Source organism: Montipora foliosa, chromosome 7 (genome assembly GCF_036669935.1).
Source record: "Montipora foliosa isolate CH-2021 chromosome 7, ASM3666993v2, whole genome shotgun sequence".
In the NCBI taxonomy this organism is placed as follows: domain Eukaryota; kingdom Metazoa; phylum Cnidaria; class Anthozoa; order Scleractinia; family Acroporidae; genus Montipora; species Montipora foliosa.
In genome coordinates this window covers 33,082,110-33,097,801 of record NC_090875.1, presented here as the reverse complement: position 1 = coordinate 33,097,801, position 15,692 = coordinate 33,082,110, and the positions used below count along the sequence as shown (strand labels likewise).

The following is a 15,692-nucleotide window of genomic DNA, read 5'->3' as shown; positions in this document are numbered from 1 at the left end:
TACTCAATGCAATGAGAATTCATCAGCATACGAGGCTGTCCGATTGAGATGCGAACCGATAACGGAACGAATTTTTACAAGAGCTGACAAGGAGTTTCGTGATGCCGTTGAACAGTGAAACCATCACAAAATCAGTAACTTTTGTGCACAGAAGGAAATTAAGTGGAAGTTCAACTCACCAGCGGCGAGCCATGAGGGCGGCGTTTGAGAGAGAATGATCCAAAATGCAAAGCAAGTGTTAAAGTCTATTTTAAAAGAGCAAATTGTCACAGACGAGATTCTTTCCACTGTAATGGCAGAAGTTGTCAACATCATTAATAGCCGTCCTGTAACGCGTAACAGCAACAGTGTTCGACAAGATCGACCAAGAACTCCCAATCATTTGCTACGTTTGTGCCCAACGTCAAGTTTTCAATAAAACAGACCTTCATTGTAGACGCGCATGGAGCCAGGCCCAGTATCTGAGTAGTATATTCTGGAGACGATGGACCAAAGAGTATCTACCCACTCTTATGGAAAGATCGAGATGGAGGACGCCTAGGGAGAATGTCAAGGGAGGGACTGGGACTGGCATGAATGTAGCTTAGACGTGTCTGTGAGAGCTCCGCTCGTTTTTCTACCTGAAGTATTGGATATAATTCGCCTATGGGTGATTTTCATTCGCTCGGAAAGCGGAAATCTATACCAAGGAACAGCTCTAGTTCTTCGGAGTCTAAGTCGCCTTTAGATAAACGACAACGTGAAACAGATAACCTTGAGAGTCAAAACGAGCAGAGAGAAGTGTTTGAGGAGAAGCCACGTGGCGAAGACGAAGTCAACCCTGTAGCGTTAAATATCGATATGGATATGGATATCACGTCAAAATTAGACCAAATATTGGCCAAGCTTGCTAAATTGGATGCTATTGAAGCTTCCCTGAATGAATTTCGCCAAAAGATGATCAAGTTGAGAGCGAGGTTAGTAGACTGAAGGAAGGAGCGGGAGAGGCGAAGAAAAGATTAGACGAGATGGATGATGGCCTGCAGTGGCTTAATACTGAAGTTAACGACATTCAAGGTAGGATTAAGGATCTAGAACGTTCAAAGGAGGACCTGCACACGAAACAATTATACGCGGATTCGTATAGTCGCAGAGAAAATTTGAAGTTCTTTGGAATTGAAGAAAGAGAAACAAAAGCAGATTCAGAAGACGGTGAGAAAGTGAACACGTGTGATTTTCTTATTGATTTCTTGGAAAATGACTTTTCCAAGAAATCAATAAGAAAATAAACCGGCTGAGCAAATAGCTCTGCAAAGAGTTCATCGCCTTGGAAAACCTGTGGCAGGAAAGATAAGACCTATAATTGCGAGATTCTTACGATATCCCGACAGAGAGAAAGTTTCGAGTGCGTCTTTCGGCCTTAATCGTGCGTCAGAGATAAAAGTTCTGGAGGACTTTCCGAAGGAAATAATTGAACGAAGGAGAAAACAAATGCCCAAATTGAAGGAGGCGAAAAAGAAAGGACTAAAAGTTGCTTTTAGCAAAGCTGAACCTGATAATTTCTTTATAAACGGAAAAGTTGCTCCTATGTAAATATTGTTGTTAGTCTCTTTTCGCCTTTCGCTATTTTTCAATGCTCATTAGGAACGTTTTTCTTTACGCTTTGAAACAATTCACACCTAGTAGGCTTTGTACCCTTCTTTTCAAAGGAAAATTGGGTCGGTAAAAGATGGAGCTCCCCTGAGACCGTTTTGACAACTATTTCAAGCAGGTAACCATGCCGTTCAAGTTAGTTTCTTGGGCTGGGTGCGTGCTGGGGCAGTTCCCTGTAGATTTTTCTTTGTTAACTTTGGATGTCAGTGTCTTGGTTTGTTTTTTACGTCTAGATGGTTTAGCGACGTACCTTTTTCAAGTTTTGGTTCAAACATTTAAAGAGGCGCTTTACAATTGATTATTTGTTTTCTTCACTCAGCTCACTCACTTCAAATCATTTCTTTAAATGCTCGAGGGATTCGGGGTTTTACTAAAAGAAAAGCAGTATTTAATTGGTTACATAAGCAAAATGCTGATGTTGCCTTTCTTCAGGAACCTTATAGCACTCCGGATATTGTTGAAAGTTGGCGATTTCAGTGGCCCGGGAAAATGTACTTTTCTCACGGTACCAATCACAGTAGAGGTGTTCTGATTTTAATAAATGACAAATTACAATTTGAAATGAAAAACACTCAGTCTGATTCTGATGGTCGTTACGTTCTTATAGATGCTCTGATTCAAGACTCTCCGTTCTTATTACTAAACATTTACGCCCCAAACATAACATCAGAGCAATGCTCCTTCTTTTCAAGAATCTTGTCAACTTTAGACGAAACGGATGGGACGTTTAGTAGTCAGTTGATCATCGGAGGTGACTTTAACGCTCATTTACATGAAGAATTGGACAATTATGGTGGACGTGTTGAAAAAAAGACTCGGTTAAAAATATTATGGAGATTAAACTGGCATACGATCTCGTTGACATTTGGCGAATTAGGAACCCTAACAAAAAAAAGTTTACGTGGAGACAAAAGAAACCTCTTATTCAGCGACGCCTAGATTATTGGTTAATTAGTGATGGACTTCAGGACTTTATTGAAGATTCGGATATAATACCTTCTATTAAATCTGACCACTCGGCCATCACTTTGCAAATTAATAGCTTTGAGGACAAAGTCCGGGGCCCATCACATTGGATTTTCAACTCTAGCCTTTTAAATGATTACAACTACCTTAATCTTATTGCCTCTAGTTACCAAGATTGGTTAACAGAATTTCAAGAGGTGAGCGACAAAAGACTCCTCTGGGACTTGATCAAATATAAAATCAGACAATGTACTATTTCTTTTTGTAAAACAAAGGCAAGAGACAGAAGGAATAAACTTACTGATCTTGAAAAGAAACTTAAAGAAAGTGAGGAACTTTGTGCTTGTAATCCTACGGAACAGAATATACTGCAGCTTGAAGAACTTAAAAGTGAATATGATTCTAAGTATGACTACATTACTCGTGGAAACATTATACGGTCCAAAGCTAATTGGTATGAAAAAAAGAAAAAAAATAACAAATACTTTTTGGGTCTTGAAAAATCCAGAAATAAGAAAAACTGTATTCGAAAGTTGTTTGACAAACAAGGACGAGTAGTGACAAACTGCAAAGCTATTATGGCTGAATTAAAATAATTCTATCAAGATCTATACGCTAATAGGGATTCAGATTTTGATGAAGATGTTTTCCATTCCTTTCAGACTCAGAACGTTAGCATACCTAAGTTATCGGATAACGTAAGCCAACAGTGTGATGGATTGCTGACTTACACTGAATGTTATAAAGCTCTAGAGAAATTTGAAAATTATAAATCGCCGGGAAATGATGGCCTTACGGCTGAGTTTTTACAAAGCGTTTTGGCCAATTTTAGGCACTCTTCTGGTAGACTCTTTAAATGCTGCATATTTAAACGGCAAACTGTCAAGTTCCCAGCGGCAGGCAATTATCCGGTTAATTGAAAAGAAAGACAAGGATAGAAGATATGTGGATAATTGGAGACCGATATCGTTGCTAAATGTGGACTATAAAATCGGATCTAAAGCTGTAGCAGTAAGGCTCGAAAAGACTCTCCCATTTATCATTCATGAAAACCAATGCCCATATGTCAAGGGGAGAACGATCTTTGACGCAGTGAGGTCAATAAATGATGTAATGGAGTATACCAAACTACAGAATATTCCGGGTCTTATGACAACATTTGACTTTAAGAAAGCTTTTGATTCTTTAAGCTGGAATTATTTGTTTCATACATTAAAAGCTTTTAATTTTGGCGACTCCTTTTTGCACTGGATTAGAGTACTTTACTCGGACATCTCAAGTTGTATTATGAATAATGGCTTCGCATCTGATATTTTTGAGGTCAATAGAGGAGTTCGCCAGGGGGATCCTTTGTCACCATACCTATTTATTATTGCCCTTGAAATTGTCAATATAAGTATTCGTGAAATTAATGACATTAAAGGAATCAAAGTTGGTAAATGTGAAGTTAAACTTAGCGTCTTTGCTGACGATCTGACAACTTTTGTTAGTGATACACAGTCCTTTCTTTTGCTGCAAGGTCTCTTAGATAGATTTGGTAGAATTTCTGGACTAAGGTTGAACGAAGAGAAAACAGAATCGTATTGGCTTGGTAGCCTTCATGAGTCGCCAGAGTATATTGGCGTTGACAAAGTAAACAAACTAATGAAAATTTTAGGCATTTTCTTTACGTATAACTGGCAAAAGTATCAGGAGCTCAACTTTGAAAATATTATTAGGTCCATTCAAAAATCTATCAATGCATGGCGGTGGAGAAACTTAACACTGATTGGTAGAATTCAAATTATTAAGACCTTCGCAATCCCCAAAATCATGTTCCGGGCATCGTTAATCCCTTTAACCAAAGAGATTGTGAAGCTGGTGAATAAGGTTCTTTTCAATTTTATTTGGAATTCGGGGAAAGATAAAATAAAGCGCCTCACACTTATAAGTGACTATAAAGATGGTGGATTACGTATATGCCACATATTGAAACACTTATCAAGGCTCAAAGAATCATGTGCATGAAGAAATATCTCGAAGGTTATAATAGTACCTGGAAATTGTTTCTTGATAACTATCTTGCTGACTTTAGGGGCGCTTTCTTAACTAACTGTAATTAAGATGTACGTTTTTTGCCGAGGACCCTTCCTAAATTTTACAAGGAATGCTTAACTGAATGGGCGCTTTATAAGATATCACCAGTTACCACTTTAGCTGATGTGCTAAAGGAAATCATATGGAATAACAAGTTCTTATGTATAGATGGAAAACCTTTGTTTAGGAACAAACTTCTAAGGAAAGGATTTCTTACTGTAAGTGATATTTTGACTGATTCCGGTAGAATGAAATCATGTAGGACATTACAAAATCAAAACGTAACCGGTGCGGAGTTTTTTGTCCTTATGAGTGTCTTTAACTCTATTCCATCGGAGTGGAAGACCCTTTTAAGGGACATGCCCAGCACTTTGCCCGAGGCCCACGAATCGCAGAACTCAATATTTCCGTCTTGTTCCAGATACTTATATTGGCAACTAATTAAGAAAACTGAGAAGCCCCCGATTTCAATATCTAAATACGAACGTTTATTTCCATTACATGACTTATCTTGGAAAGACATTTATCTCCTCCCTAGACGTGCTTCACTAGACTCAAAGATAAGAGAATTTCAGTATAAGGTTTTAAATAGAATCCTTTATGTAAATAAAGCCCTCTATAAAATAGGAATAACCAGTTCACCTTTGTGTACATTTTGTCAAATATCAGAGGAATCCCTCGAGCATCTATTTATACATTGTCCAATTTCAACTGCTTTTTGGCTTTCTGTAGTTGAATGGTTGAAAAATTACTTTTCGACAATCCAGTGTTTGACAGATGTGAGTATAATGTTTGGGCTCTTTGGAAAAGAAACGCAACTGATTAACCATATTATATTACTAGGTAAACAAGTTATTTTCCAATGTAGACTTCTTAAAGTGAATCCTTCCCTTTCACTTCTAAAAACAAAAATAAAAATTGCTTGTCAAGTGGAGCGTGTCATAGCTGAGCAAAATGATATTGTAGATAGTCATAATGAGAAATGGAAAGCGATCCTCCATCACATTCAAGACCTCTAGACGTATCGTGTATATCATTATTGTTATTATTGTTATTATTATTATTATTGTCGTTGTTATTGTGTGTGTAATTATTATAAATTTAAATAATAATAAAAAAAAAAGACAATGTCAAGGTAGGTGATGTAGTCCTGATGGTAGATGAGAATTACCCTCGTGGAAAATGGCTAATTGCGCGAGTTGTGGCTTTGTACGTGTGGTGAAAGTAAAGACTACCTCCACAGTGGTGACCCATGCCAAAAGACAACGACACAAAGAAATTAAAGCAGGTACCGTTATACTTAGAAGACCTATTACAAGTCTGTGCCGCCTGGAGATGGATAGATGAGATGAATTTCTGTTTAGAGACTGTGTTTAAAAAAAAATTGAGTTTTGGAGTAGGGAGCCTTTAATGTGACTGTGTGGAAATGAATTTCAAAGGAAAGTCATTTAGGGGCCGGTGTCGCTCCCAACTCACCTAAGTAGTTTTGGTCTCGCGTCACGTGATTTTTTTGTGAGTCTTTGATGCCATGTGCTCGGGTTTGTTTGTAAGAGGAGCAAAGATGTGAATTTGGAGCCGAACAGTTTGGTAAGAACTCAGAGTTTTCTTTGCCGCTTATTCAGAAACATTGCGACATTTGTTGAAATCCTTTCTCTTTATTAGAAAACCTCTTTCTCTCTGTCTCTCGCACCTACACAGTCAAGGACGTCTAATGGAACTGGATATTTGATGAGTAGTTTTGACCGAGTTATTGCTTTATATTCCTTTTTGTATTGGAGAGTTTTTGACGTTCAGCGAATAAAGTGTAGCACTACGAATTTGTCGTGATTCATATTGACAGTAATCTCTTCCACTAAGTATGAGCTATTACTGTTATTCTGTTTTGTCGTTGTCGTTCTCTTTCTCTCTCCTTTCTTTTCTGTTCTAGTCATAGGTCCTCCAGGCATTAGAGCTTCTAAAGATAAAAACACTCAGCTTTAAGTTTATATTCCTGTTATAATTGATTTGAATAACTGCGTAGCCGCCAGTGTGGACCACAGCTACCATGATACGTCAAACTGGATTGAAACCGGCGAAAAATGCAGAAATCAAACATTTTCCAAACCGTTTTTTACCAGAACACGAAAAGCGTTGACTGTGTAAGAACTATAGTTGACGTAGTATTCTCGTAGTAATGTTAGGTGATTGAACCTGAATTGAGCCTACAATTCAATCAAAAATCAGTCTCTGGTCAGCGGTCAACTTAAAAAAAAAGCTGACTTCGGTAAGCTCTAAGCTTGAGCCTGCGATATGGACACGTGATACTGGTCAGCGGATAACCCATTTTGACAGGTGACAATTGATCAAAACCTGGAGATGTATGCTGTAAAGTAGCGTGATACCGTTCACATTGGCATAAATGGAGGTGTGGACGTACGTCCTTACGTATGGACAGTTGATGACGCACCCAACGGGATTTGGAAGTGCGCAAAATGTTAGTCTTGATCAAAGATTCCCCTTACATAAAAGCAACTGAAATTTAGATTCTCATGTAAAGAGAGCAGAGAATGCTGTTGTTGTTTCAAGAGAGGAAACAGATCAACCGATTACAATTCTACATTTCTTCCTGGACACAAATTCAGTGTTTCCTAAATACAGTTGTGCCCTGAACTGATTAAATAAGAGCGGAGGTTTTGCTCTACTGGCCATGGGCCAAGATTACAAATACTTTGCGAAGACATTAGCGCATGAGTTTCCGTCATTATCTTTCTCATGATAATTTCGTAAGTCTTGACTGTGCCACAGGCGTAACTCTTGACCAGAAGACAGATGAAGTGGATTTGGGAAATCACTGAACACAATCTCGCTGGAATTGGGACCATACCCGGGAATGGTGTATCCTAAACTTATCCCCATGTGAGGCAGAAGGACAGTGTTTGATGCGTTTGTTATGAAGACTTTTATCTTTTGCGATTCAGGATTGCATCCCCATTTGCTCGATCTATCGTTCCGATTAATGTTACAGTTCACCAATCCACTGAGGTGAACGAGTTTGACAGCATCAAGAGAGCCACCGACTTCGACATCAAAGCGGCCAAACTGGTCATCTCTTACGCCAAAACACACTGCAGCTGAATTCAGCTTTCGCCAAGGACGTTCTGTGACAAAATAGGTAAATTTTAAAAGGAGAAAACATTTGGTCAGTAAAAGCTGGTATAAATTGTAAAATAAACTGGCTTAGACACACTATTGATTTATATCTTACTTACTTACTTACATATCGTAAAATACCTTTTCTTGTTTGTTTGTTTTTTTATTTGTTTGAGCAGGTTAAAGTTTTGGCCGCTATTCAGCTAATGTGGACCACTATACCCACCCACCCATACACTCATAATGGAGACCCATAACACCGGGAACCTGATCACCTACTCCTCTCCAATAATGTGTGGGTTCTTTAACGTCCCATAGGGAACTTATGAACATGTTGGATTTTTGTGAGACGGGGCGTGCGGTTTATAGTGCTTATCCGAAGAGACTTGAAAGTCTAGCCATTTGCGGGTGTCATTGCAAAAGGCAGAATTTTCTGCTCAGTTACCCCGAGTGTTGGTCCGGCCAGAGTTGAACTCACGACCTCCCGCATGGCAGTCTTCTGATCGTTTGTCCTACGTTGTGTCTCTTCTGTTCTAGATTGCGACGTTTCGAATTCTTACTGCTGATTTTCTTCAGGTGATAAGGCCGATTATGTTATAAGCTTAATGATGCACACATTGTAGAATGGTCCTCAATTAAGTGGACCGATGAACAGCTGACGTCACAGAGCGAAGAAAGCTATAACCTCATAAGACTTCACACTTGCAGCATCAACAGGGATAATGGCTTCGACATTCCCCGAAGTGTTGATAACACGACAGGCGATCGATACGAGAACGAGGGAACCATTTTGAATCATATTAGATCTCAGGAAATTACTCAACGGAACAATAAGCCTGAATTCCACCAATCAGAGCCGACCTCCGTGATACAAAGCGTAGCCCGCAATCAGTCGAGACGGTCGAAACGTCGTTATCGGCTACAACACAAGTGAATACATCGTGAGAGAAATGATTATACTTGTCTTGTTATTTTCACAAGAATTGATTAATCCTGATATTTTCTTACTTAAAACGAGACAAATTGCTGCTCAGAGTTGTTTACATAGCAAGAGTCAACAATCAAAAATAAAGATTCACTTCTGATCAGTTCGATAAAATAAGAAACATTACTTCATAACCGGCTTCACATTTGGTTAATCTTTCCTTCCCCTGTTGGCAATTGCAAAGTTCTCTTGAGGCTTATGCTATTCGTTTCGATTTTAGTTCTCCACTCACCGAGAATGATACGAGACAATTAAAAGACCAAGTAAATCAATACAATCTATTAAATTAAACGCAAAGTTTAAAAAGAAAACGTACTGTTTTCGCTTCCTAAGCAAATCCAACTGTAATTTAAAAGAGTCAGTGAAGATCTCGATTTTATGAACGAAAGATTCCAATCGATGCCGTCGATTAGCCGGCGCATCATTTTGGCTGAACGCAATCATCAAACATATTCGGAGTTTCAATGGGAAAGAAAACGATATAAAATACTACAAACGGGTGTAACGACTGAGTTAAAAGCTGTTTCAAACCGTTGTGTCATCTTTCGCAATCTTATCATCCTCTTTAAGTTGGTCGCGAGTGTCTTGAAGGAAATAAGAAAATAAGCGATGACAAAAAGAAAATGTTAGCGGTGACTGTTCTTGTACGCGCGCATGGCAAATGTCAATAGAATTCTCGGATCATTATCAATATGTGGGCAAAGTCCGTTACGTAAATCATTTCACGTCCTTGGAGTTCCGGAATATTGCAAAGTTATCCTAGTGTTTGATTGGTAAGAAGAGTCTTGAAGGAAATATAGAAAATGAGTGATGACTGTTGTACGCGCACGATAACGTTGGTTATGGGTTAGCGTAAAGGACAGCAATGTTTTTTTCATTTGTCTGAGAAGTCCTCTTACTTTCACAGCGTAAAATATTACGGTGTTTTAGAAAAGTGGATGGGTGGAGCAATGGCCACGCAACAAAATATCATTATGGGTTCTAAGAGGAAAAATATTCGTGCTGCACAAGCGGCGAGCATTTTAGGTCTTTAAGTACATTTTTGTACTGTTCTCTGCGAATTAGGCCCTGTCCACACGCAGCTGGGATTTTTTTTATCCGCAATTTTTTTTCGAATACAGCTTGTGACCACACGTATCCAGCGAAATCGGAAATTTTAGAATGAGGTCTCCAGAGTGCAATTTTTTTGAATACGCTGCAAGTTCAGATACGTGTGGACAGTGGTATCTGTAAATTTACGAATGCGCTGGATCCAGTCTCTCCTGGATGAGATAAATCAACATGGCGTATCCGGTCCTTAGATCTTGAAAGACGGTAAAGAATTGTTTCCATGTCTCAAAGTGCCCTTGGACGTGAGGTGCCTGGGAATGAAATTAAATCATTGGAATCGAAATGCTAACAGTTAGGCCTAAATATTGTTTTCGGCCTAATTAGGCCTAAGGTTAGCATTTGTAAGGGGTTTGGGCTTTTTCAACAGTTATATTATAACTTCGGTCTGCATTTTACACTGACCGATTCCAGTAATTTAATTTCATTCCCATGCACCTCACGTCCAAGGGCACTTTGAGATATGGAAGCAAGTCTTCATTTGAAAGACTCTCACGTACATCTCGTTAGCAAAACAGAGAAAATGGCGCCAACATACGATTTTTGCGCGTGCTCATCAAGCAAAATCTTTGTCAAAAGCACTGGACGCTAGAGTAATAATTGTGTATCCGGATACGTGTGGACAGTAAAAACGATGCAAAAACGACTGGAATACGCTAAGTGTGGACGCAGATATTTTTGAATCCGAAAAATAAAAGAAAAATCCGGATAAAAGTACTGTGGACGCATCCTCAAAGACCCAGGGGCAGATAGTGCGGACGGAAACAAGACCGGAGCGGGCGAGAAAAATACGACGAGCTACAGTACAAAGGAAAAATAAGAGCCGATTATTTTTTCTTCGCACTTTTGCAAGTTGCCCGCTCCGATTTTGTCCTCGTCTCCACTATCTGCCCCAGGGTCTCTAATTTTAGACATTTTGGCATATCTTGCACAGTGGTCCTAAAGTTTTGGAACATCAGAAAAATTCCGTCGCATCGGTTCATTTCTGGTCGCTGTTTACATTTTGGGACAATACTCTTTGATGTGATTGGTTTCGAGCGGCCACATGAAATTATCGAAATTTTTAACTCAAGCCTCTGGTTAAAGGGAAAGCGCCCACGGTAACTTATTTCAAACATGTACGAAGTTTCTAAATCTAGAGGAAATCATCATTGTCTGCCAAAAGTTTGATTTTCAACATAAAGCATCAATTCATAGAATAAGATTGACAAATAAATTTCATTGATTGTCTGAACTAGAAGCTAATTCTTTTTGCTCACAAGATAAGAATAACGAGAATGAAGTACAAAGGGATTACGGTGATATTTGATATTCTAAACAGAAAAACCACTTTACCAGAATCAGGGTTATTCCCATAAACGGATGTTGGTTTCTCCACAAAATACTTGGGACGAAAATATTTGGTGTCGTTGTTGAAATCGCAAGTCTTGTCAGCAAGATTGTAGTTGAGGCTTTGACAAGCTGGTTGCATATTGCAAGCGATGTAACAAGAAGCCAAACGATCAGCAATAAATGAATGATACGAGTGATCAACAAGAGCGAAACCGTATTCTGATAGGGGTTGATTAGTAGTACATGATTTAGCGGCTGATGCAAGGCTATGGGTAAAGGTCAGACAAAGAATGACAGGAAAAGCTGCGATAGTTTTTAGTGTTTCTTCGAAAAGCGAACTGTTAATCTCTTGAAGAGTACCACAGACCCAACTCTGTTCTATAAAACTAACAGGTGAAAAATTAATTGATCCTCGGAGGGGGAGATATACTACGACTACTGAATTAACTTAATTAGTGTAATGAGACACCATGAATATAGTTGAATTCTGATCTCAAGCGGAAGGAAAACTCTCCAACAATATTGAAATGAAAAATTAAATGCATAAATGTGAAAGGAAAAATGTTCAATGTCAAATAAAGGGAAAACCCGTTATAGATTTAATCGTGTTTCTTGGAAAGGCGTGCCATTATACTTCAATACAAACGTCAATGCTTTCTATAAATATTAAAACGTCCAATGTGAATTGATACCTGTGGGGAAATTTAATGACAGTAATTATTATTGATGGTCACTCTTAAGTGCAGCTGAATTGTGGCCTCAAATGAAGGAAAACTCTTCGTGTAATATTGTAACTATGAGATAAATACCGAGAATAGAGCTATTATTCCATATACCTCCCGACGGCCGTAGGCCTGAGGGATGTATATGGATTAATACCGACGTTCGAGGTATTTAATATAATATCTGACTTATTTCATGGTTTTTCATGATTTTACTCCTGATAAATTTTTATAAAATGTAAAAGACACGTATTTTTCTTAATATAATTGTAAAATTAAACTGAGTATTCCGGTGCTGTTGTACCAACCATGGTACTATGATTAATTCAGATCTTTTGTTGAAGGGAACAAGTACCGGCTAATTGGGAGGCTCACATCTTCGTGGGATCGAAACGAAGACAATGGAATTGACAAAAACTGTGTGATTTTCACAGGATTTTGAAAATAGTTCAGGGCACAGCGTGATTTTCACAGGTTTTTAAGAAACAACAGACTGAATTATTTATGGCGTTTTCCACCTTGGTACATTTCTTTGTCGAGGTACGACCACTCATTCCGGTACGAGTTCGTCCCAGTGCTCTCTTATCGCTCGGTATAGAGTGTTTTCACGTGACGTCACGGCGGCCATGTTAGTGTACCCAACTAATCCCCTGGAAATTGAGCTTTATTATCATGCAAACATTTTCTTTTGTTTTGGTGGAAAAACAAAGTTACTGATCACGTTAGTGAGCAAAATTTCTCCCGGTATAAAGGGAAAAAAACCTTTTTGTGGAACGTTTTGATCAATTCCGAAGCTTACAAGCACGCAAAAAGGTGAGAAATGTTTTTGTCATGAGCCTGCGTCTGTCAGGCCACCAGGTATAACTCAACATCGCATCTTAGGACTTTCTCCCTTTTTTCGCTGGAATTTCTTTCTTCCAAACTTTTCGAGTTTAAAGAATTTAATAAAACAATTCACGCTTGTTGGCTACCAGACTGGTTATAGCCAACTCGGCGCTACGCACCTCGTTGGCTATTTACCATCTCATATCCAACGCGCTCTCGTAAAATAATTGTTAATTATTCGCAAAGAGCGCGCAGGGCATGGAGCTCCCAGTATTGTGGTCTGTCTGTGGTATATCACTGTTGGGAGGGTAAACGATCGGAGGTCGATCTCACGGTGTAAAAGACTCCGTGTCCCGAATGGTTGACTATCCACGGGTATTGTCCCGTAATGTACATAAATGACTTAATGTAGAAAGAAATGGTTGTCGAGGAAATTGTTAATCTAAGTTACCCCAAAATAATCAACGATTTTGAATGAAACAAGTTCCTTACTGATCTTGCCTTAATTTTGTGGGAGCTTAAGAAATCATTGAAGTGAAGCTATGATCTTCGCAGTTATGAGCGCAATTTTTGCAATTGCGTGGAGAAGCCTGAAAAATTCAGAACTTCAACGGGGTTTGAACCCGTGACCTCGCGATTCCGGTGCGACGCTCTAACCAACTGAGCTATAAAGCCACTGACGTTGGGAGCTGGTCATTTGTGGGTTCTAATGATCCCGCGAGGAATAAATCAATGATGAAATGGTCTATGAAATGAGGCTTCTCTTCGCAATTGCAAAAATTGCGCTCATAACTGCGAAGATCATAGCTTCACTTGATTTCATATCCGCAGTTCATATATGATTCATTTCATAGACCATTTCATCATTGATTTATTCCTCACGGGACTATTAGAACCCACAAATGACCAGCTCCCAACGTCAGTGGCTTCATAGCTCAGTTGGTTAGAGCTTCGCACCAGAATCGCGAGGTCACGGGTTCAAACCCCGTTGAAGTCCTGAATTTTTCAGGCTTCTCTACGCAATTGCAAAAATTATGCTCATAACTGCGAAGATCATAGCTTCACTTGATTTGATATCCGCAGTTCATATATGATTCATTTCATAGACCATTTCATCATTAAGAAATCATTGCTGGTGATACTTAAGTTCAAAACCAAAATTAAAGAATCCATGTTGCATTTGATATTTGTTAGCTGTATTTGAAAAGATAGGTGTAAGCACTATTGCCAAAAACAAGAACCAAAGATCTGAAGGCCCGGGAAAATGGTTCATTGAACAGCGATGTTAAAACAATTTCAAGTTGCAGATTTGTAGACAAAGGGCCAGAAATGTACATAAGTTGAAAATAAACGAGAAGAACTTAGTCTATATTGTCAGATCATAAGATATATTTGTCTATTTTGCCAGTCTAGTGAAACGGTCGCCGTCGATCGAAGATTTTAAGACCCCCAGAAGAAATTCACTGAAATTTAAACCCACTCCCAGTTATCTCTACCATTTAATCTTCATATAGTTGGAAATAGTCGATAGAAGAACACGTTTTTTCTCTAAGGAGTATCTCTAAAGTTAGGTTTGTAATGTTTCCATAAACGGAAATTTACGCAACCACGACAAGAATAGTGGTTTAAATTTGAAAAGAATGAAAGATCTGTCGACATCGAAGAGAATTACGTGATGCGTGATTGTCGGAAAAAATACATTTACATAAAACGCTTTTTTTTTGTAAGAAATAGGGCAAGAAAAGCCTCAGTCAAAAGACCTTCCTTTGAAGGGATATTGATGTCATATTCCCTCACATTTAACTTTAATACTAAAGGTGCAAGTCCCTTAAATATCGGAATACCTCTGAAGAATATTATTATATGCTTTGGTTTTTATGTTTTTGAAGCAGTTTCACAGCAAGTTGAAATCTCATCTTTGACGACGAGAAAAGTAGAAATGTAATATTGAAACCTTCGTAGGTTTTCGAGTAGATCAGCCGACGTCAAATATGCTAATATAATTGTTTCCCGCCCACACTCACTGTATGCGCAGTCATTTACACTAAAAGGTTCTCTCATCAACTAGAAGTAGGTGAGTTCTGGATAACAAGCTTCCGCAGAGTTGCGGCCATTTATTTAAGTGTTTAAGTAACGGCAGATAGTGAAGTAATTTAAAGCAAGCCTGACTAATTGCACAACTAGAAAAGAAAATTCACTGCAAAAATGTAACGGTTTGAAAAGAGATGGGTGAAAAAAGATATTGCAAGTTTTATGGATGATGACGGTACGGTTACACTAGACCTCTTGCCCATGGGGAACCTTGGGGTTACGGCTTGGGTTAGGTTTACCCTGGGTTATGATCGACTCCCCATTTGCGGTTACACAATTGCAAATTACCCAAGGGGAAGGTAAGCGTTGGCCTGTTTTGGTGGGAAACTTACCTTTAAGATAAGACAAGATGAGATTTATTAGCTTTTCCACTAAATGGTTTTTGAAAAACTAATTACAATACAAAATACATTAAAATTAATGATCTAAAAAAAAAAGTAAACTTGGAAGATCTACATGTGAACGACAAACTTTTCTTTGGCTTATTTTCGGTAATTGTCACGATCGGCGCTTCTCTTAAACTGTCCACCTCAATTAAGTTCAGCGATTCATCGCTTCATTTTAAAAAGGCAACAAAGACGTCGACTTCAGTTAAGCTTTCTCTAGTCCTTGCAACTCTCCAATTTATAATTTAGAAGTCGACTTGCTGCTGGCAATTGGTTAATCTTTCCTTCCCCTGTTGGCAATTGCAAAGTTCTCTTGAGGCTTATGCTATTCGTTTCGATTTTAGTTGTCCACTCACCGAGAATGATATGAGACAATTAAAAGACCAAGTAAATCAATACAATCTATTAAATTAAATGCAAAGTTAAAAAAGAAAACGTACT

General features: G+C 38.6%; 1 protein-coding gene and 1 non-coding gene across 2 annotated transcripts in view; both read left to right on the top strand.

The window, feature by feature from the left end:
- The window catches only part of LOC138011857 (uncharacterized), a 330,121-nt gene that overhangs the window by 158,821 nt on the left and 155,608 nt on the right, over positions 1-15,692 (top strand). The gene's annotated exons all lie outside the window — the stretch shown is intronic.
- On the top strand, positions 13,699-13,771 carry Trnas-aga (transfer RNA serine (anticodon AGA)). The gene has a single exon. It is a non-coding gene; the product is annotated as a tRNA-Ser (tRNA).